Source organism: Anomaloglossus baeobatrachus, chromosome 1, assembly GCF_048569485.1.
Source record: "Anomaloglossus baeobatrachus isolate aAnoBae1 chromosome 1, aAnoBae1.hap1, whole genome shotgun sequence".
In the NCBI taxonomy this organism is placed as follows: Eukaryota; Metazoa; Chordata; class Amphibia; order Anura; family Aromobatidae; genus Anomaloglossus; species Anomaloglossus baeobatrachus.
The window spans coordinates 499,456,720-499,480,243 of NC_134353.1; positions in this window are offsets into that span (position 1 = coordinate 499,456,720).

The following is a 23,524-nucleotide window of genomic DNA, read 5'->3' on the forward strand; positions in this document are numbered from 1 at the left end:
CTTTGTGCAAATCTGTCAAAATTGATATATCTCTTAGCAATCGACCATAATGTGAAACTTATGTTGCAATCTGAGATTAAACAACTTCTGTTCCCCCAAAGCCTCGTGTTTTTTCCTCTGCAAGGTTGTGCATGTTAATAATTTATCTGTCCATACAGCTACATGAGCGTCTGCATGTGACTGCCCTGTGATCAGATACCAGGATATAACATATTGACATATTGGGGCAGGTTTAGCAATGCTGTCTTTTTTTCTTTTTTTTACCCTTAACAACCAATTAGTGTTCAGCATTCATTATCTGCATTGATCTAGTAAAATGAAAGTTGTGCTGTGATTGGCTGCTATGGCAACAATGACAGTTTTTCTTTTAGGCACTTTTGATTAATAGGACATATAGTGTTAATAAATTGGGATGACTTGTATTCCAAAACATAGTATGCCGAACAGTCATAATATTAAAACCACTGACAGGTGAAGTCTATAGAATTGGTTATCTTGTGACCATGGCAATGGTCATGGGATATATTTGACAGCCGGTAACCATCACATTTAAGTTGATGTGTTGCAAGTAGTAATAGGAAACTGTGATTGGTCATCGGATGGGTCAGACCATCTCCAGAACAACAGGTCTTCTAGAGGATCTCTTGTATACAGTGATTAGTACTTGCCAAAAATTATTTAAAGCGCACCAATCACCAGGATTTTCCTATATAACCTAAATCCAGTGCTATACTACCACTATCAGGCTGATTCTATACATACCTTTAGTGGTCAGCTCGGATGTACAGGTTTTGAAACAGAAGCAAGTAAAGTTTGTAAAATGAACAGTTTTTTGATTGACAGCAGCTGAGGTTTAATAGTGATTCCCGCCCGCCTGCTTGTTGTTCCTCCCCCTATCTATTATTTATGCTAATTATAGAAAGGGTTTTATTAATGGTTCTGGCTATAAATCATGGTGGCTAGAAGGACCTTGCTGATGTCATACCCATGTGACCGGAAGAGGCGGGGCCTCAGCCAACATAGCTGATACCAGGAAGCAACATTATTTTTCTGTTGGCTGAGGCCTCGCCTATTCTGGTCACATGGGTATGACATCAGCAAGGTCCTTCTAGCAACAATGATTTATAGCCACAAGGTAGATGCTAGAGTGTGCAGATTGCTGACAGGTATGACGTAACTTGTCATGTGATGGGGTGTGTTCAAAACGCAGCCTGATGTTGCCAGCCCGACCTATCCAGACAGAAAAACAATGATTATTCTAAGTCCACATGGGCATAGAGTTTATTATAATAGAAGCGGGGGTCTGGGGGTAAGTCCCACAGATGGGAGGGTGCAGGGGCCTTGCATGATTATAGTGGACAGGAAAAAACATGACCATGCCCCCAACCAAAATGGCCACGCCCATCAACCAAGCTGGTCACGTACATGGCCTGACTGCAGTCCGTACATTCTTGGCTCAACCTTCTATAATGGAATTAGCATAATAGATAGGGGGAGGAACAACAGGCAGGGGGTTAGAAATCACTATCAAACACCACTCCAGCTGTTAGCTGCTGCAGCTGCTGTCAATCACAAAGCTGCTCATTTTACAAACTTTACTTGCTTGTGTTTCAGAACCTATACATCCGAGCTGACCACTAAAGGTATGTATAGAATCACCCTGATAGTGCCAGTATAGTACTGGCTTTAGGTTATATAGGAAAATCCTGGTGATTGGTGCTCTTTAAGGGAGGACATATTGATGTGCCTGAGAACTTAAAGCTAGTATGTTTGATCTAAGCTAACCGAAGTCACTGAATTAAAAAATATTGTTCCCTATCATAGAAGGGTTAACAGAGCAAAGAAAGTGTGGCGCCCCTGACCTGGTCAGGCACCACTGAGTACTGCACCCATGCTGGGGACAGTACAATACAGGTAATCCAGAAGGCTGACAGGGGTGTGGAACACAGGCGCATAGTGATCAGGTCTCACACATGTACCCATGAGAGGACCCCTGGGGATCCCAGGAGGGGGAAAAGCCTTGACCTTCACTGGAATAGTGGAGGGGGCCAAAAGCCTCCATCTCCTCTCAAGGGGTGTGGTAAGAGAGTCTGGTTGCTAGGTGGCGTAGGCAAGAACAGGAGAGGAGGAGCAGTGAGTCAGTTAGAGGAGAACTCCAGAGGGCTCAGTGAGGAGCAGACCTGTGGGGTTGATGCTGTCTAACAGCGCCTGCGCAGTGGCTACTGACGGGGGAGAACGGTCAACTAGGAGTGCTGCCTGAAAGCCAGCTTCAGCTAGAGAGAAAGCACGGAGTGGGAAGTAAGGAGACTGCTAGAGAGCACCAGGCCCAACCGGGCGGCAGATCCCGAAGCGAAGATAGATCCAGCTTTCTTCTGCTAAACCTGCCGGTGTGGGGCTCTCAAAGCCCACACCACAACACCACAAAAGCCGCAGCCACGTAACCGCAGTGAGGGCCCATAGGTCACAGGAGGCAAGAAGCTGGAGTGGCCTGGTCCGGGGAACAAGCAAACGGCAAACAAAAGGGGGAGAGAGGCTACAGCATCTTCCCTGGGCGACCCCCATAGGGACTAAAAGTCGGGGTCACCCCAAACCACCAAGGGCTAAGGAAGGCGAGTCAGTAGTCACCCTCATGAAGTCAGCCTGAAGGATACCTGGTTCCCATCTGGTTCATCTCAGCTACGCCCGGGCTACTCACCCTGCCATCAAATGTGAGTAAAGCCCTTGAAAGACAATTCTGCCTGTGTGGAGTTATTCTGCGCCTTGTGGTACTACGCACCTACATCGGGCCCTGGGGCTTGCCTCACTCTCAGGAGGCTATTCCAACTAACTGCACATACCATCAGCCCCAGGCGACCCTCAACCTGCAGTGGCGGTCCCTACTGGCCGCAATACTGAGAGTGGCGTCACGACAAGAAGAAGATTTCCTACCTGTGACCAGCACCAGCTACGTGGAGTCCCTGAAGGTATGCACCGACACAGCACCGGCGGGGCTTCACATCTGGCGTCACGAACAGGATAAGGACTAGACCTGTTCAGACAGGTGACCATGTGCCTGGGCGGTCCGCTTGAAAAATTGGAAGCGCCGCCATATTGCCACCATGAAAAGCGCGCTGAAAAACAACAGCAGCCCGCGCTGGAAGAAGTTACCGCCCACGAAGAGGTGTGGCTACCCAGAGATCCTCTGCAGAGTTCTGAGCTTGCCAGCAAAGAGAGCGGAAGCGTCCGGAGACGGCGGAGCAGAAGAGAAGCCAGCAGCTTGCTAATGAAGATGGCGTCTGAGAGCAGAGACTCAGAGCCAGGCTCCGCTGCCTGGTGGTGTCGGGAGCTCGCCGAGTTCTGCGATCAACTGGAAGCCAGGGTCGGAAGGCTGATCAGAGAGGGACACGAGGAGTTCCTATGGATGACCGCGGCGGTTCGGGCCTACGAGGAGAGAGCCGCGCACCGAGTGCCAGATCGGGCGGTGACAACTCAGACCCCGATGCTGCCAACGATGGGTGAGTCGAGTGATGCCCCGGCTAGCGCAAGTGCCCCGACCCCTACGGCCACGTCCGCGGTCCCTGAAGAGGCGCCCGGCGCGGCGACGCTGAACCAGGCCGCAGCCACGCCAGGTGCGGCCCGCCAAGCCCCGGCCGCCGCAGCGATGCCCTGCTCGGCCCGCCAAGCCCAGGCCGCCGCAGCGATGCCCTGCTCGGCCCGCCAAGACCCGGCCGCCGCAGCGATGCCCTGCTCGGCCCGCCAAGACCCGGCCGCCGCAGCGATGCCCTGCTCGGCCCACCAAGACCCGGTCCCTGCAGCGATGCCCCGCCCAGCCTGCACAGACCCCATCGCAGCTGCGACGCCGAACCAGGCCGCCGCCATGCCAGGCGCGGCCCGCCAAGACCAGGCCGCCGCCATGCCAGGCGCGGCCCGCCAAGACCAGGCCGCCGCCATGCCAGGCGCGGCCCGCCAAGACAAGGCTGACGTACCATTTACCCCGGCCCGCAAGGCCAGAGCAGACAAGGCTCCCCAGGTTCAGGAAGTCCCTGCTAGGCAATCCCTGGTAGGTGAGGACTCCGCATACTGGCAGCTAAAAGCCGACCTGGAAGCTAAGTTCCCACGGGAGATGGTGGAGCGGTACATGCTCCCTCCGCACACCCCGAAGAGTATCCCGACAGCTCCTGCAGCAACCACGGCAAAGAGTCCACCGCCTGGGCCAGCTGAGGAACACTCATCCCCAGCGCTGCCACAACCAGAGTGCAGCGAAGAACTAAGGGGGAGAGGAGGCCAGGAGGTTGAGGGGCTGACTCCAGAGCCATACCCAGAGCCAGAGATGCTGCCGTATTCTCGCTGGGATGAGGAAGACCTGACACCATCTGCAGAAGAAGAACTGCCCAAAAGCCTTACCTGGGAGTTTGTGAGCTGCACCCTACAGAATCCAGCCCGTAAGACACACCGCAACAGAACGCAACTATCCTCTGCACCGTCATCCCCAGAGCAGAGAGAAGTCACGGCCAGAGACCTGCAAGAAAAACGAGCCCTGAGAAGGTCCAAAGCCCAGGCCAGAGGACCCCTTTTCAGAGGAGTAGTGGAGGATTTCAATCTGAGAAGTGGATATGGATTCATTGTAGCCCCTGGTATCAAAGAAGGGATATTTGTCAATCGGAGAGACGTCAGAGCTAATCTGCCTCGAGGACACCCTGGCAGAAATCTAAAGATGGGAGATTCAGTCCAGTTTACTATGCATCAAGGTGAAAGAGGATTGTATGCCCTGGACGTAACACAAAGTCCTAAAGAAAGAGAAGGAAGACAAAGCAGAGAAAAAGAACCTACGGATGAGACGACCACAGACGACGATAGAGAGCAGGAAAGCAGCAGGTGCCACCGCCATACAGGCTCAAGCCCTGGTAAAGAGGAGTAAAGTAAAGTAAAGAAAGAAGTTCAGCAGTTAGAAAGTTAAAGTTTTGAAAAGTTTGTTTTGCAACGTTTACGTTTAAGCATGTGCCCACAAAAACTATTGTGAGAAATGAACCTTAAGGCTATGAACTGGCTATAGCCACAAACTCTCGCAGTGTAAATAGTTACACCAAAAGGGCACCACCACCACCAGAGTCAGCCTGTTTAGGGGCTTGGCTCGTCTGCAACCAGGAGGAGCCCGTCCGTATATAGGGCCTTGGCTCACCTGCGACCAGAGAGCATGCCTGTTTATGGGGCCTGGCTCTCCACCACAAAGAGGGTACCTGGTCAGCACCAACTGTGGAGGCCGCCTCTACATCCTGCCAGAAGAGGCTGAAGGCGCGGATCCACCCGGCCAGGTATACCCTGAAAACCACCAGCCCATGAAAGCCGCCTCTACATCCTGCCAGAAGTGGCTGAAGGCGCGGCCAACGTGAAAGGGTTTTGGGTGGGTTAACGGACTTGTGGGTGGAGGGTGGTGATGTATGGTACCTGGTGCTTTTAAATGTTTTACATGTTTTAATGTTTTATGCATTTTAAAATGTTGTCTTGCAGCCCGAGGACGTGCTGGTGATAACTAAGGGGGAATGTGGCGCCCCTGACCTGGTCAGGCACCACTGAGTACTGCACCCATGCTGGGGACAGTACAATACAGGTAATCCAGAAGGCTGACAGGGGTGTGGAACACAGGCGCATAGTGATCAGGTCTCACACATGTACCCATGAGAGGACCCCTGGGGATCCCAGGAGGGGGAAAAGCCTTGACCTTCACTGGAATAGTGGAGGGGGCCAAAAGCCTCCATCTCCTCTCAAGGGGTGTGGTAAGAGAGTCTGGTTGCTAGGTGGCGTAGGCAAGAACAGGAGAGGAGGAGCAGTGAGTCAGTTAGAGGAGAACTCCAGAGGGCTCAGTGAGGAGCAGACCTGTGGGGTTGATGCTGTCTAACAGCGCCCGCGCAGTGGCTACTGACGGGGGAGAACGGTCAACTAGGAGTGCTGCCTGAAAGCCAGCTTCAGCTAGAGAGAAAGCACGGAGTGGGAAGTAAGGAGACTGCTAGAGAGCACCAGGCCCAACCGGGCGGCAGATCCCGAAGCGAAGATAGATCCAGAAGCTGGAGTGGCCTGGTCCGGGGAACAAGCAAACGGCAAACAAAAGGGGGAGAGAGGCTACAGCATCTTCCCTGGGCGACCCCCATAGGGACTAAAAGTCGGGGTCACCCCAAACCACCAAGGGCTAAGGAAGGCGAGTCAGTAGTCACCCTCATAAAGTCAGCCTGAAGGATACCTGGTTCCCATCTGGTTCATCTCAGCTACGCCCGGGCTACTCACCCTGCCATCAAATGTGAGTAAAGCCCTTGAAAGACAATTCTGCCTGTGTGGAGTTATTCTGCGCCTTGTGGTACTACGCACCTACATCGGGCCCTGGGGCTTGCCTCACTCTCAGGAGGCTATTCCAACTAACTGCACATACCATCAGCCCCAGGCGACCCTCAACCTGCAGTGGCGGTCCCTACTGGCCGCAATACTGAGAGTGGCGTCACGACAAGAAGAAGATTTCCTACCTGTGACCAGCACCAGCTACGTGGAGTCCCTGAAGGTATGCACCGACACAGCACCGGCGGGGCTTCACAAAAGCAGCTCAACTAGCTGTATAAGGGGCTGAGAGGCTGCACGCTAATCTGAGTGCCATTGCTGACCCTTGTTGACGGCTGAAGGCCCCTACAATGAGAACATCAGCATCAGAAATAGATTATGGGGCACTGTAAGACGGTGGTCTGGTTTGGTGACATATTTTTCTTTTAATTAAGTACATATATTTGGATAGGTATGTGCGTCTCCAAAATGAGGAAGAAGGCAGCTGAGGCGATGCGATTTTGGGTTATGCCATTTAGGCAATATTGCTCTGGCACATGGACATAAACCTAAATATTATCACGTACCCAGTATGCCGCTACATGGCAAAGGGGTTCCATAATCACCGTGGCATCTTTCGGCAGGATAATTCGCCCTGCTGAAAATATTGTATCAGGAGTAAAAACGTGGTGATTTATTGATCCGATGTCACTTGGCTACGGTAATAAGCGATGGGCAAGATACAGCACCAAACAAGTCATAAATGTCATTGTGCATTGTGGTGGAGCTATTCAGAGCAGCTACCATCACTTTGTCTGTGGCGGAGGAGTGGAAGGGTTAAGCTTTTGTAGGTGTGATCAGTTGGGAGGGAAGTGAAGGGAGGGTGGGGAGCAGCCCAGCAAGAGAGAGCTGGGCTAGAAAAGGCTAAGATATTCTATCCCTGGCGGAAACTCCAGGATAGAGACTGCTGTAGACAGTCATATATCAGGCTCGTGGGCATTATGGGTGCTGTGCCCTAGTCTGGATAATATGGTGAGGACAGGAGAGGCAGTCAGAGCGCTGAGATCACTGACGCTCTGGTGTGCTGGCTGTATAGAAAGCTTTCACTGAGCTAAGCCTGGCAGCGGGGTAATACGTCCAGACCATTACTACTGACCACAGCAAAACGCTCCCTTGTATAAATCCTGGCTTATTCTGCCGCCTCCCTTGTGCCCTCTGCCAACCCTGAAATATGCGTTCTCTCTATAGAAGAGTTCCCTGAGCCCTGTGCTGGCAATGTCTGGGGGGCTAATGGTGTTATTACATGTGGTGCTAGTGCCCCCCACGCCCAACTACAACACTACTGTAATCCATGAAAGTTTATCTTGGTTCTGCAGTATAGGTTGTCACAGTTTAGTTTTCGAGAAGCCCTAGAGATCAATGTCCCTACAGATGTTTGTCGGGAAAAATGGCACCTCGATATCACATCTGTCAAAACCAAAACAAGGATTATCCACAATCTATATGTGACGAAAAAGTGATCCTCTAAGCTTGTGATTTTAATTACTGATAACATAGTACCCTAAAATTGCAAAAATGCCAAGTATCATATCTCACATTACGTTAAATAGCGCCTATGTCATGTGTATGGAGCCTGCATTGCTGCACAAGATATAAGAACCCCATGTGCCACTGTATGATGCCATACTACAATGCCATGCCATACTACAGTGCCAGTGAAAATGCCATGATGCATTTTATTTCATTCAAGATTACCTATCACCAGGTCAAAAGTGTCCACTTTTTGATCTTCTTTTATTCCTGCTGCTCCCCTGAGTATTGCAATTTCATTTTTCTAACCCAGTTTATGGTTCCAGAATATGGGTCTTTGTATATAGCGCTAATTTTTTTGGTCTTTACAGAGGATTATCTGGGGACGTGTCTTTAGTCTACTCTGCATTATTACCTTGTAGCCACTGTCCCCTTGGTGAAGACGAAGACCATAAAAATTAACACCATATCTCTGTAACCGTGTGGCGGATAAAAAAAAGCAATCAAGAAATGGAAAACTCAGGGGAGCGGAGGGAGTAAAATAAAAGCAAATAATGGCCACTTTTGACCTGGTGACAGATCCTTTTTTAAGTTTTATGTGAATCCATGAACGAAATTTGAGGCATACAGAGGTTTAGTATAGACCCATAGCCTGATATATGTGCTGTATCACATCTCTGGGCACCTTAGAATCTGGGCTTCCATATACAAAAGAAGGTCATACACACAATACTTCAAGATCTGTCAATGTGGGAAAAAAATAGGCAGAAAACAAAAATCAGTGTATAAGTCTGACGTGCTGAAAAACATCTAAGTTTTGGTACCCTTTTAGATGCTCTAATACCGCTATCCAATTTAGCCAGTTGGGTGGAGGTTTGTGCGCTGCCAATCTTTAAGAGCAATAGAAGATAAGATGTCAGAATGGGCAGATACTTGGCAAATGAGATTTAATGTTGATAAATGTAAAGTAATGCACCTAGGACGGAGTAATCCTATAGCTGCGTATACATTAAATGGAAGTAAACTCGGGACTACAGAACAGGAGGAGGACTTGGGTATTCTCATTACAAATAAGCTGAGCAGCAGCTCTCAATGTCAGGCAGCAGCTGCTAAAGCAAACAAGATGCTAGGGTGTATAAAAAGAGAGATTAGATCCCGTGATCCCAACGTATTGTTACCCCTCTATAAATCACTTGTAAGGCCACATCTGGAATATGGGATCCAGCTTTAGGCTCCACACTTTAAAAAGGACATTCAGAAGTTAGAGTCAGTTCAAAGGCGGGCAACTAGACTACAACAAGGAATGGAAGGCCTCACATATGACAGGTTGAAAAAGTTAGATCTGTTTAGCTTAGAAAAAAGATTTCTCTGAGGAGATCTCATTTATATGTATAAATAGATGTGTGGTCTATATAAAGGACTGGTACATGACTTATTTCTTCCAAAAACAATACTAAGGACCAGGGGGCACTCACTGCGAGTGGAAGAAAAGCGATTCCGGCAGCTAAATAGGAAAGGGTTCTTTACAGTTAGAGCAGTCAGACTGTGGAATGCCCTACCACAAGAGGTAGTAATGGCAGATACTATAACAGCTTTTAAAAAAGGGCTGGATGATTTCCTCAGTACACACAACATTGTTGGTTATAAGTGACTTAGTGACCAAATGTAGAATTGGTGGAGGAAGGTTGAACTAGATGGACCTAGGTCTTTTTTCAACGTAAGTAACTATGTAAGAGCAAAAGAGCTCTTTTTATACATTGCATCCTTTCAAGCTTTGTGATATTTCTTATGTCACATGCAGCAAGTGTTTCAATAGTAAAGAATCCATTGGGAGCTGTGATTAAAAGGAATCTGTCAAGTAGTTTTGATATGTAATCTGAAGACAGCATGCTGTAAGGGTTAACACAGACATTTCAGCTTTGTGTTTCTTGTCACACAGTGTGCTGTTGTTTACCTGCAATGTTTTAGCTTCACAAGGTTATCATTGCCAGATTAGGTCAGCTAGAGGGCAGCTAGTCCAACACACCCCCTGCTGTGACTATCAGATCACTGTCTATAGACATTGTATGTACAGAGACTGGAGTGGGTGGAGTCAGCTTTCTCAGCTCAGCTACATGCTAAATCTAAAAACTCTGAGTCAGAACTGCTGGCATACAGGAGCCAGAACACTCACTGCAGAGCACGAACTACGACTGGCGGTGTTCCGGATGAGATTGCTCCCTAATGAAGTGGAGCAATCACCCAAAACGAGGTGCCTGTGAACAGGCCCCTCCCAAACCCAACACAGGACTGAGGCTGGGAAACAACCCGTCCACTAGAGAACAATACAAAACAGAGCATCAGCCCTGCTGAGAGCAGAGCACCACAAATCAGAACCATGACGGTTGGATTCAGAGTCCCTTTGCCTACTTTACGCTGTTTTCAGATGACGTAGCAAAAACCTGCTGATAGATTCCCTTTATTGATGTGATCATGTGATCTATAAAACGTATGTGCATGACAACAAACAAAAGACCAGGAACAATCTTGAAAAACTAAAGAGGTTTTCCACAACTTTGAAGCTTAAAGGAAAGGCAACTTAAAGGGAACCTGTGATGAGGATTTTCATACCTCAAACTACTGGCACTTTCATGCTGATTAAATCCATACCTTGATTGTAGAAGTCCGTGTTGCAGTTTCTGAGAAATTCATCATTGACATTTTATGCAAATGAACCAAAAGTGATTTTGGGTGGAACATTGCATTTGGATTTCTTTTAAGCTCCCTCCCTATTTCCTTCCCGCTACCTGCCTCCTGAGATTGACATATAGTTCTTTTGCAAATGCCATCAGTTCCTGGGGAGAAAAAATGGCGGGCCACGTGTGCAGATCGAAACACTGTTCTTCCGATGTGATGAGACCCTTACTGCGCTTGCACCACCTCAGACAATGATGGCATTTGTGCGAGATCTTGGTCAGGGAAAGCAGGTCAGTAGCCTGTTAGTCGGACACAAGTGACGGGCAGGGAATAAGGGAGGCAGTGTTACAAGTGCAATGCGCAACCCTTAGCCAAACTTGGCTCATTTGCACACTGGATTTCAGAAATTACAAAACAGATGTCTACAATCAACATATAGACTTCGTCAGCATGAAAGCCCTTGTCATCCTTCCCTACTATTTGAATATGAGCTGATTTGCAGTACCTGACAGATGCCCCTTAACAGTGTCAGTGTAGCTGAGTTATGCTCCAAACACACTGTTTACGGATTGGGGCTTCCAGATAAAATTTGATGAGTGGGGGTGGCAGGTAGAAAACCCTTTTAGTGGGGAACAGGTGGGGATCAGTACAGTAAGCATATTTTCTAGGGATGGGCAGTTCGGCTCTTTTTAGTGATCCGGTTCCTATGGCTCCGTTCACCAAAAAGAGCCGGATCTTTCAGCTCGTTCTCGGCTCCTTATTAAATATGTGTTCACCCCAGGTGAACACATATTTAAGATTATAGTAACGCCGCCAAAGCCCCGCCCACCCGCGGCTAAGCCCCACCCACTTACAAGCGGCCAATTAGATTGCTGAGTAGGCGGAGTTTAGCGATTTCAGTGGCTCACACTGGTGATCCGGCTCCTGACGTTCACAGCAGGGGATCTTTGTGTCTGATCGTTCGCGACCGACACATCACTAATATTTACCAGTGTATTAGTTCTGCTCAGGGGCGGACACTCATACCATTGCTGCAAACCTTGCAAGACACACAGGGGCCTCTTCCTCCTCCAAAGTATGTGGAATTGTGCATGGTTGCCTAATGCCTATTGCTAGAGTTATTACTATTAATAAATAAAAGAGACCACAAATATATCTAGATAAAATAGGCCATGGCATTTATTACTTCAACCAAATAATAAAAGCATACATATTCAATACATTTAATATGATTGACAATTCACCAGAATGTTAATAAAATGAACCAAGTCCATCCAGGTAGTTGGGTGACTATGCTCTGCTTAACAAACATTGCGACAATTTAACACAAATATAATAGGGGACGGAGGGCTGGCTGATGCTTCTTCTTTTCGTCCTATGACTACGGGGATTGCTTAAACTGGTGCATTTTTAACCCCTTTACAATCTTGAACGTACCGGTATGTCCTATTTTTCGGGTGCTTCCCGACCTAGGATGTACCAGTACATCCTGGCGATTGTGGAGGCACAGACACTGTGCCTAGCTTTCCCGACAGCTGAGCCCCAGCGCTCACAGCCAGGGATGGTGCCCGCACTGTCCCTGGCTGTTTAATCCCTTAAAAGCTGCAATCGATATTGATCACAGCACTTAAGCGGGCTTTACACGCTGTGAAATCACTAGCGATGTTGCTAGCGATAGCACCCGCCCACATCGGTGGCGCGTCACGGGGTGATCGCTCCCGTAGCGAAGAATATCGCTACGGCAGCGTCACACGCACATACCTGTTCACCGACGATGCTGTGGCCGCCGAACAATCTCTCCTTTAAGGGGGAGGTTCGTTCGGCGTCACAGTGGCGTCACTAAGCGGCCGCCCAATAGAAGCGGAGGGGCGGAGATGAGGGGCCGGAACATCCCGGCCACCTCCTGCCTTCCTAATTGCCGGTGGCCACAGGTACGATGTTGTTCTTCGTTCCTGCGGTGTCACACATAGCGATGTGTGCTGCCGCAGGAACGACAAACGATTTGACACCTTTTTCCGATTGTTAGGTGTCACACACAACGACATCGATAACGAGGCCGGATGTGCGTCACCAACACCGTGAACCCGATGATATCTCGTTAGTGATATCGCTGTGTATAAATGGGCCTTTAGGGGATTGAGAGAGGGATCATGCTCCCCCTCCCCTCTGATCTGTGCCCCTGGGCTGTAATCGCAAGGGCATCATCGTCGTTATGGTGACCCAAGGTCATCATGACAATATCCGTGTCACAAGACTACGGAAAGCCTGAGTGATCGTTTGCTGCAGCATGATCACTGAAGCTTCTGAGTGCAGCTCTGGCAGATGCATGGTACTGCAATGGTTGAGCATTGAACATTAGTGTCCCATATAGGGACTAAGTAAAGAAGGTTAAAAAAATAAGTAAAAATATAAAAAAATGAGAAAATAAAAAAAATAAAAAAATAATTTCAATAAATACTTATTTTTGTGTAAAAATAAAGTACATATATTTGGTATCTCCATGTCCATAACAACTCGATGTATAAAACTGTCATACTAGTTAACTCCTTCAGTGAACACTGTAAAAAAAAAAAGTAGCAAAAACTGTCTTTTCATCATACAGCTGACAAAAATAGTGCAATCAAAAAGTCATATATAAATAAAAATGGTACTGCTGAAAATGTAATCCTGTCCTGCAAAAAACAAGCTACCATACAGCAACATCAGTGAAAAAAATAGATACGTTATAGCTCTCAGAATACATCAAAAACAGTTTGGTTTCTAAAAAATAGTTTTTGTAGTGTAAAAGTGACAAAACATAAAAAAAAATATAAATGTGATATCACTGTAATCTTACTGACCCAAAGATCAAAGCCATCATCAGTTTTACGAAACAGTGAACGACGTAAAAAACCAAAACCCCATTTTCTTAATTGCTCTTTCTTCTTGATTCTGCCTCACAAAAAACAAATAATAAGCTATAAAAAATAATACATGGCCCAAAAAGGGTACTAATAAAAACTCCAACTCATCCCACAAAAAACAAGCCCTCACATGACTCTGTTGGTTGAAAAATAAAAAACTATAGCCTTTCTGAGCCCTGTGGTGCAGACAAACTGTATAGTCGCATGTGAGATATTGCCACATTCAGGAGAAATTCTGTAACACATTATGGAACCTTTTTCACCAATTTGCCTTGTAAAAATTGGAAATCTGGAGTTAAAACAACATTTTAGTGGTAAAAATGTAATTATTTTTTGTTCACCACCCAATAGTGTAACATTTTGTGACACACCTGTAGTGTCAATATGCTCACTGCCCCCCTTGATGAATTTATTCAAGGGTGCAGTTTGTAAAATGGGGTCACTTGTGGGGGATTTCTACTACTCTGGCACCTCAGGCGCTTTGTCAATGTGACATGGCACCCACAAACCATTCCAACTAAATTTGAACTCAAATATGACGCTTCATCCCTTCTTCACTTTGTACTGTGCCTATAAAGTCGTTTTCAACCACATATCGGTTATTACTGTACTCAGGAGAAATTGCACAACAAATTGTATGGTCCATTATCTCTTCTTACCCTAGTGAATTTGAAAAACGTAGGGTTAAAGCAACATTTTTGTGGTTAAACATATTTTCTTTTTCATTTTCATGGCTCAATATTATAAAATTCTGTGCAACACCTAGGGGTTCAAAGTGCTCACCAAACAACTAGGTAAATTCCTTGAGGGATCTTGTTTCCTAAATGGGGTCACTTATGGGGTAGCTCCATTGTTTAGGCAACTCAGGGGTTTTGCCAATGTGACATGGCACCCACAAACTGACCAAATCTGAACTTGAATATTGCTCTCCTTTCCTTCACTTTGAATTGTACCTCAAAAGTAGTTTTTGAACACATATGGGGTATTGGTATACTCAGGAGAAATTGTACAACAAATTGTTGGGTCTGTTATTTAGTGTTACCTTAGTGAAAACTTTGGGTTAAAGCAACATATTTATGGCTAAAAACGTACACTGTGTGCAGACTTATTAGGCAAATGAGTGTTTTGATCACATGATAATTTTTATACATGTTGTCCTACTCCAAGCTGTATAGGCTTGAGTGCCAACTACCAATTAAGTAAATCAGGTGATGTGCGGAGGGGTGTGGTGTAATGACATCAACACCCCATATAAGGGGTGCATATGTATTAGGCAACTTCCTTTCCTTTGGCAAAATGGGTCAGAAGAGAGATTTGACGGGCTCTGAAAAGTCCAAAATTGTGAGATGTCTTGCAGAGGGATGCAGCAGTCTTGAAATTGCCAAACTTTTTAAGCATGATCACCGAACATGTACTCACAGCAAAAAAGGGCAACCAGTCCAGTTAGCCCAGGCCAACATATCTAATGCACAAACAGGATGCAGACAAGCCTCTCAACATGATGGACACTTCACAGGTGCAAAGTAAATTGCACACTAGTGGCGCGCATAGGGCACTGTTCACACTTGTATGCGCATGGTGTCCAGCCAGCAACCTATTACCACGCCCTTACTATTAGATTAGGCGGGTTACTCGGACACTACTCACTGCAGCACGCAAGGGACAGAAATTCCACTATGCATGGCCGTATTAAGAGGCCCGGCTGCACCCCGCATAGTCAAAGTGCAAAAAATACATATAAAATATATGTGAGGTATTAGTTTGTAAATTGGCCAATGTACGTAAGCCCACAATCCTCATCACGGATCCTCACGCTTGCGGGTCCCTACACTGATAAATATCAAAAATAGCAACAAGAAGAGGAGATAAAAACTCCCCCAAAAAAGTATTATAAAATGTACTCACAGCAAAAAAGGGCAACCAGTCCAGTTAGCCCAGGCCAACATATCTAATGCACAAACAGGATGCAGACAAGCCAATGGCTAATGTACGTAAGCCCACAATTTTGATATTTATCAGTGTAGGGACCCGCAAGCGTGAGGATCCGTGATGAGGATTGTGGGCTTATGTACATTGGCCAATTTTCAAACTAATACCTCACATATATTTTATATGTATTTTTTGCACTTTGACTATGCGGGGTGCAGCCGGGCCTCTTAATACGGCCGCGCATAGTGGAATTTCTGTCCCTTGCGTGCTGCAGTGAGTAGTGTCCGAGTAACCCGCCTAATCTAATAGTAAGGGCATGGTAATAGGTTGCTGGCTGGACACCATGCGCATACAAGTGTGAACAGTGCCCTATGCGCGCCACTAGTGTGCAATTTACCTTGCACCTGTGAAGTGTCCATCATGTTGAGAGGCTTGTCTGCATCCTGTTTGTGCATTAGATATGTTGTCCTGGGCTAACTGGACTGGTTGCCCTTTTTTGCTGTGAGTATATTTTATAATACTTTTTTGGGGGAGTTTTTATCTCCTCTTCTTGTTGCTATTTTTGATATTTATCAGTGTAGGGACCCGCAAGCGTGAGGATCCGTGATGAGGATTGTGGGCTTATGTACATTGGCCAATATACAAACTAATGATCACCGAACAATCAAGCGTTTCATGGCAAATAGCCAACAGGGTTGAAAGAAGCGCGTTGGGCAAAAAAGGCGCAAAGTAACTGCCCATGAATTGAGGAGAATCAAGCATGAAGCTTCCAAGATTCCATTTGCCACCAGTTTGGCCATATTTCAGAGCTGCAACGTTACTGGAGTATCATACAGCACAAGGTGTGCCATACTCAGGGACATGGCCAAGGTAAGGAAGGCTGAAAAACGACCATCTTTGAACAAGAAACATAAGATAAAATGTCAAGACTGGGCCAAGATATATCTTATGACAGATTTTTCAAAGGTTTTATGGACTGATGAAATGAGAGTGACTCTTGATGGGCCAGATGGATGGGCCAGAGACTGGATCAGTAAAGGGCAGAGAGCTCCACTCCAACTCAGACGCCAACAAGGTGGAGGTTGGGTACTGGTATGGGCTGGTATCATCAAAGATGAACTTGTGGGACCTTTTCGGGTTGAGGATGGAGTGAAGTTCAACTCCCAGACCAACTGCCAGTTTCTGGAAGACAACTTCTTCAAGCAGTGGTACAGGAAGAAGTCGTTATCGTTCAAGACAAACATGATTTTCTTGCAGGACAATGCTCCGCATCACATGCATCCAACTACTCCACAGCGTGGCTGGCCAGTAAAGGTCTAAAAGATGAAAAAATAATGACATGGCCCCCTTGTTCACCTGATCTGAACCCCATAGAGAACCTGTGGTCCCTCATAAAATGTAAGATCTACAGAGAGGGAAAACAGTACACCTCTCGGAACAGTGTCTGGGAGGCTGTGGTGGCTGCTGCACGCAATGTTGATCATAAACAGATCAAGCAACTGACAGAATGTATAAATGGGATGGTAGGCTGTTGAGTGTCATCATAAAGAAAGGTGGCTATATTGGTCACTAATTTTTTGGGGTTTTGTTTTTGCATGTCAGAAATGTTTAGTTCTAAATTTTGTGCAGTTATATTGGTTTACGTGGTGAAAATAAACAAGTGAGATGGGAATATATTTGGTTTTTATTAAGATGCCTAATAATTCTGCACAGTAATAGTTACCTGCACAAACAGATATCCCCCTAAGATAGCCAAATCTAAAAAAAAAAAAACACTCCAACTTCCAAAAATATTAAGCTTTGATATTTATGAGTCTTTTGGGTTGATTGAGAACATAGTTGTTGATCAATAATAAAAAAAAATCCGCTAAAATACAACTTGCCTAATAAGTCTGCACCCAGTGTATTTTTTCCAGGCTCAACATTATAAAATACTGTGAAACACCTGGGGTTTCAGGGTGCTTACCAAACATCTAAATACAGTAAATTCCTTGAGGGGTCTAGTTTCCAAAATAGGGTCATGGTCACTTGTGTGGGAGCTCCACTGTTTAGGCACATTAGGGGCTCTCCAAACGTGAGATGGCGTCCACTATTTATTCCCGACAATTTTGCACTCTAAAATTCAAATGGCGCTCCTTTACCTTCCAAGCCCTGTCGTGTGCCCAAACAGTTGATTTCCACCTCATATGAAGTATCAGCGTACTCAGGAGAACTTGTACAAAAAAATAGCATTTTGCATTTTTTCCTGTTACCCTTGTGAAAGTAAAAGATTTGAGGTCAAAGCAACAGTTTTGTGTTAAAAATGTATTTTTTTATTTTCTCGGCTCAAAGTTAAAAAAACTCTGTGAAGTACATGGGAATTTAAGGTGCTCACCAAACATTTAGATAAATTCCTAGAGGGGTCTAGTTTCCAACATGGGGCCACTTGTGGGGAAGCTCCACTGTTTAGGCACATCAGGGGATCTCCAAACATAACATGGTGTCCACTAACGATTTCAGAAAATTTTGTCTCTAAAATTCAAATGGTGCGCCTTACCTTCCGAGGCCTGTCATGCGCCAAAACAGTAGATTTCTACCACATATATACTATCAGCGTACTCTAGAGAAATTTCACAATAAATTGCACTGTGCATTTTCTCTTGTTATCCTTGTGAAAATAAAAATTTGGGGGCTAAAGTAACATTTTTGTTTAAAAAGTAAAATTTTCCTTTTTTACTTCCACATTGCTTTAAGGCCGCTTTACAAGCTGCGATATCGTGACCGATATCGCTAGCGTGGGTACCCACCCCCATCGGTTGTGCGACACGGGCAAATGGCTGCCCGTGGCGCACAACATCGTGCAAACCCGTCACACTACTTACCTGCCCTGCGACGTCGCTGTGACCGGCGAACCGCCTCCTTTCTAAGGGGGCGGTTCGTTCAACATCACAGCAACGTCACAGCAGCGTCGCTGAACCGCCGCCCAATAGAAGTGGAGGGGCGGAGATGAGCGGGACGAACATCCCGCCCACCTCCTTCCTTCCGCATTGCGGGCGGGATGCAGGTAAGGAGAGGTTCCTCGTTCCTGCGGTGTCACACAGAGCGATGTGTGCTGCCGCAGGAACAACGAACTACATTGTTACTGCAGCAGCAACAATATTCGAGAATGGACCCCCATGTCACCGATGAGCGATTTTGCGCGTTTTTGCGACGATGCAAAATCGCTCATAGGTGTCACACGCAACGGCATCGCTAAAGCGACCGGATGTGCGTCACAAATTCCGTGACCCCCAACGAGATCGCTTGAGCGATGTCGCAGCGTGTAAAGCGGCCTTTAGTTCCTATGAAGTACCTAAAGAGTTAATAAACTTCTCCAATGTGATTTAGAGTACTTTGGAGGGTGCAGTTTTTACAATGGTGTCACTTTTGTTTATTTTCTATCACTTAGGCCTCTCAAAGACTCTTCAAATGTGATGTGGTCCCTAAAAAAAGGGTTTGTAAATTTTGCTGAAAAAAATAGAAATTGCTGATAAACTTTGACCTTTTCTAACAAAAAAACTTTTGTTTCAAAAAGTGTGCTGATGTAAAGTAGACAAGTGGGAAATGTTTTTATTAACTATTTTGTATGACATCTGTGTGGTTTAAAGGCATAAAAATTCAGTTTGAAAATTGCAAAATTTTCACCAAATTTCTGATTTTTCCACAAATAAAAACAAAAAATATTGGTACAAAGTTACCACTAACATGAGGTACAATATGTCATAAAAAAAACAACATTCTCAGAATCACTGGGATCCGTTAAAGCATTTCAGAGTTATAAGCTCATACAGTGACACTGGTTAGAATTGAAAAAATTGTCCGAGTGATAAAGGTGAAAACAGGCTTGGTGGTAAAGGGGATAAAGGAAAATCCTTTCCGATTAAACTGCAACGGTCCAATCAAATTAAAGAATCACTTACCACTCAAAGAAGGTAAGAATCTTCTAGAATAGGTTGATACCATTTTTGTCAAAATTTCAAAAAGAAGGGAGAAACGAAAATAGGGACAAAATACATAATGTAATGCCTCTACCGGTTGTCCCCACGCTGTTTTGCACCCTTCGTCCCAGGTCTATGCTGTCTTCCAGAGCCTGCGCACGCCACATAGGCCACCTGGGAATGCCTGTAGGGTGTGCACACAGACACACCCCTTTTCTTAAAAGGCCAGTTCACCCTGACCATGAAGTTCCTCTCAGCTCGGCTGAGAAGCATCAAGTATTTAAGGCGCCTTCTCATTAAGGGCGGTGCCTGGCCAACAAGTTCTATACGTTTGTAGTTCTCTTGTCCCTAGTGCTGCTGCTGTTATAGTGCTGTGTGCTTTTGCTGATTCATTTCTGCGTTTCAGAGCATTACAAGTCCACTGCTGCTGCAACTATCCACGCCAGCCATCTCCTACTATATCCACTGCCGATGCTGCAAGTATCCACGTCAGCTGGCTCCTACAATGTCCACTGCTACATCCATCCATCGTGGCTGAAGACATTACACCGTCTGCTGCTGCTTGTACAACCAGAGACTGTTTGTATCCGTGTTGTCAGCTGCCAAGGTGCCGTTGATCTCCTGGGCTGCCCTTTGTCTGCTACCTACCAGTGATTGTGCCTTTCGCCACCTCCAATGGCTTTAGTGAAGATTTGGTGGCCGATCCAGTTCGCTCCTCCAAGCCAGTGATCGGTACCTTTAGTCCAGTGGATCCACTAACCCTGTGTTCGCTTGGCAAACAAAACACATAAATACCATTTCAGTTTTTATATGTATATTAAAAAAGAAATGTAGTGTGGGGTTCCCTGACATTATCATGAACTATTACACTGCAAAGGGCCCATATGCTGTTCTTGCACAGGGTCCTCTTCTGTATGTGTCCACCTGTAGTTCTGATAATGACACATATAAAGTTTTTTCATGAATCCAGAAAAGCCCTGTAAGAAAAGAAATGTTGAACATTTTATAGAAATATCTTTGTGAATTGTGGAAACATATGAATTAGAAGTTTCCAGAGGAGGTTTCAAGCTTAAATATATAGTATTGCTCATGATATAGAAATAGCAAAGAGCAAAAGTTATCGTACAGCTGCAGCTGTGCATAAGGCCACTTGTACACGTTGAGTATTGAGTTTTTTACCTCAGTATTTGTATGGCCACATGCACACATTGAGTATTTGATGAGCTTTTATCTCAGTATTTGGAAGGTGACCTGCACACATTGTCTCACTAGGTATGGGGAAATACTGAGCGAAAAGGAAAGGGAGGGACGAGGGAATCCCTTTGTCTAGAGGAGGGGGAGATGATGACCCCTGATAAAACCTTCCATTGGACCCTGACTCCCCTGACGTCCCTAGATAATTTTCGCACCTATACGCCGAGCAGGATACCTGGCCCTGGCTGACACTGAACTGGGCACTCAGTAATGAACAAGCGAGTTGAGCGCTTGTCAACCCCACTATGTTCTAAAGACCACACAGAGAAAACAAACAGGGGAAAGCAAACAAACAACTTATCTCTAAGATAACTAAAGGCCGCTTTACATGCTGCGATATTGTTACCGATATCGATAGCGTGCCTACCTGCCCCCATCGGTTGTGCGACACGGGCAAATTGCTGCTCGTGGCACACAACATCGCGCAGACCCGTCACACATACTTACCTGCATAGTGACGTTGCTGTGACCGGCAACGTCGCTAGGCAGGTAAGTCCGTGTGACAGGTCCGAGCGATGTTGTGCGCCACGGGCAGCGATTTGCCCGTAACGCACAACCGACGGGGGCGGGTGCTTTCACTAGCGACATCGCTAGCAATGTCGCTGCATGTAAAGCCCCCTTTAGATGTGGTCACTGAGATAGAGCAGGTAGCTAATGTTAACAATATAGATTTGGGTGTAGACAAGCATATACATAACGATGTCATGCACTGTGCAATGGTGAAATTCTGTAAGTACTACATTACTGACTCAAAAAGGCTTCGATGATAGGCTGGACATTGTGGGGTAGCAGATGCCAGAAGACTCTGAGTCTCGCTTTATATCCACCTTCAGGACAGTGTAAGGACTCGTGCGCACGTTGCGTAATTGCATGCATTTATGCTACATATAGCACCGCAGCGTATATGCATGCATCCTGCGTCCCCTGCACAATCTATGAAGATTGTGCATGATACGTGCTCACGATGCTTTTATGAACGCAGCAATTTGGGTGCTAAAATTTTGACCCAAATCCATGCGTTCATAAAATGAGCCTGTCAATTAATTTGTGCGCTATGGATGCAGCTCCCAATCTGTCTATGGTGGGGGCAGCAGCCAGAGCGCATGAAATCGGCTTTTTTTGTACAGTAAAACTGCATCCATTATGCAGTGTTTCTGCAGGGATTTGACGCACGCATGTTCTGTCAAATCGCTGCAGAAATTTCAGAATTTACGTGCGCATGAGCCCTTAGTCGTGAAAGCAGTATCGAATGCACAGATCCTGTCAGCAGACTGCACTATACACCAATGTGATCTGAAATGTGATGGCCAGCACTGGTAGCACAGACAACACTGGGTAGAGATTCCATTTTTCTTTGGTTTTGTGATTTACCTGTGATTTTAACAACTAGTTCGGCAGATCCATTAAGAACTAACCAAATTCCACTCCTAAGCATTTGAACCTTCTTGATGATTAGGATGGAGGCATACTTTTTCTTTCTTTCTTTTGAGCATATACCTCTAGTTCAGTTCTTGTTTACTGGGTAAGCTCCAATGTGAGGATGCCAGGCTTATGCACAATGTGATGCCCTGGACTAGCCAGGTAGTCACAGACATACCAACATACACACCCCCCACCCTAGACAGTAACAATAGTCAGACAGAAAATCCTTGTTGCCTCCCTCCAGGGTCTGATGTCCACACCAGGTGGGGCGGAGCCAGGCGCTTGGCCCCACCCACCGATGAGTTCACAAGCCTGGAGGCGGGAAAAGTTTTAGATCACTTTTGGAGGTGGAAGTGAGAGGAGTAAACACTTGAGGTGTCTGGGTCAGAGCCCAGGCACTGACAGCAAGGTTGGCAGACGGTGGTGGCCGTCTGTAGGAGTTGGTGGAACTCCGCAGAGCCATAAGGACCGGGGTCGGGCATCGGCCCGCCGCTACCAGATCGGGGAACGGAGTGAAGCTAAGCACACAGGCAGGGCCATTGGACCCCGACCAGGCTTGGAGCCGCCGTCAATAGTCAAATCCGAATGTGACAGGAACCCCAGGGGTTTCCTAACAACCAAGTCCCGATTGAAGGCAACAGTCCACCCAGAGAGGATATACAGCCACCGCCACAGGCTAGAGATCCAAGGGCCAGCGCCTGCGGGCAAAACGGGCTCCTACGGCACCTATACGCCGGGGAGCAGACTACCGGTGGGCAACCACAGGAGTCAAGAACATCTTCACAGGTGCAGGAAAAGACAGCCACCATCAGTCGTCCGGGGAGAGCACAACAACAACACTGCAGCCGGCTGCGGGACCCATCCATCCGGCCGTTTTTGGTTTGCCAACGACTCTGTCAGTGATTGTCTGAATGAGTACACCAGTGCCGTCCGGCACCGCGCCGCACAGTCCCTGCACCCCAGCCATCCAGCCTCCCCGTTACACCACCGGGCCCCGGGATCACCAACCCCCTATCCACGGAGGGGACAACATCCTAGCTGCACCCTATCATCTCTCCCGGGATCCCCGTTACCAGCAGTGGTGGTGCCATCATCACCACGTCCCGTGGGTGGCGTCACAAACAATCTCCCTAAACATACCACCCACTTTTCAATCACGGGTGAGGAGCGCTGCTCGAGTCCCCGGGTCCGGTCCACCGCTCGAGCCACCGAGCAGCAGAAGCCCCGGATCCGAGCGTGGCGGGCACGTCCCCTCCGCCCGCGACACACAATTAAACAACTTAGAAATGATTGCTCCTACGACCGACTTCTCTATGGGTCTTCTATCATCCCCCACCCCTGAAACAACACGTTATCAAGGGGTGGATCTGTGGTCACTTATCATAGCTTCTGCCACTGATGGTCCCTTATGAAGACCTGTTTCAATGAGGATGATGAAGAAAGTGACCAGATCTTCAATGGATGCTGCCCTATTGTTTTTGCAGGGTGAGTGATAACTTCGCTGTTCCACATCTTGTATCATAGCCCTCAAACGAACCGTCATCTGTGCTTCCAGGGCACTGGTGTCATCTA